Source organism: Carlito syrichta, unplaced genomic scaffold, assembly GCF_000164805.1.
Source record: "Carlito syrichta isolate Samal-C Ts95f unplaced genomic scaffold, Tarsius_syrichta-2.0.1 Scaffold305282, whole genome shotgun sequence".
NCBI classification, from domain to species: domain Eukaryota; kingdom Metazoa; phylum Chordata; class Mammalia; order Primates; family Tarsiidae; genus Carlito; species Carlito syrichta.
In genome coordinates this window covers 115,496-116,113 of record NW_007249378.1, presented here as the reverse complement: position 1 = coordinate 116,113, position 618 = coordinate 115,496, and the positions used below count along the sequence as shown (strand labels likewise).

At 60.4% G+C, this 618-nt stretch overlaps 1 protein-coding gene across 2 annotated transcripts in view; it reads right to left on the bottom strand.

Moving 5' to 3' along the window:
• The window catches only part of DLK2 (delta like non-canonical Notch ligand 2), a 5,056-nt gene extending 4,763 nt beyond the window's left edge, over window positions 1-293 (bottom strand). For both annotated transcript variants that reach the window (XM_021714169.1, XM_021714171.1), the window contains exon 1: window positions 258-293. The gene's annotated coding sequence lies outside the window, so the exon portion shown is untranslated. The remainder of the gene's footprint in view (window positions 1-257) is intronic.
• Window positions 294-618: the final 325 nt, after the last annotated feature.

The window sequence follows — 618 nt, the reverse complement described above, 5'->3', positions numbered from 1 at the left end:
CCGGCCTCGCGAGCCAAAGGAGGAGTTCGAGGAAGTCTAGCTGGGAGCCAACTGTAAGGTGACAGCCCGAGGTGCGCGACCCTGTTGTTCTCCGCTCTCGAGTCCCCGCCTTGTGCCCCCCATCGGCCCCAGTTCTCTCAGCAGTCCGCCGCCCATCACCCTTCGCATACACATCCCAGGCACACTCAGGGCACACTCGCTCCCCGCCCTCGACCTGGCACCGGCCCACGCCTCCCTGCTTGCGAAGCCTTCATCACCTGCTCATCTGTCTGCTCCTCTGCGTCTTCTCTCCCCTACCCCCACCCTGCTCAGGCCATCTCCAGTCTTCCAGGACCGCCCCATCCCTATCTGAATATCAGCCCCGTCCACCCCCGCCCCCCATCCTTCTTCCGTCAAGTCTCTTTCTTTCCATCCCATTCCTTTTGGTGACCACCTCTGAGAAGTGAACTAGCCGGGTACATTCACAGAGGCTGGATTGGGAACGCCCGGCCTCTGTGAATGTACCCGGCTAGTTCCCTTTTGTGTATCCCATTACGACGGTCCTTGGCTTTAGGCTAATCCTCAACTGCCCAGACCCAGAGCTCAGGGAGCTACAGGGAGAAAGGAGGAGGGTTGCTT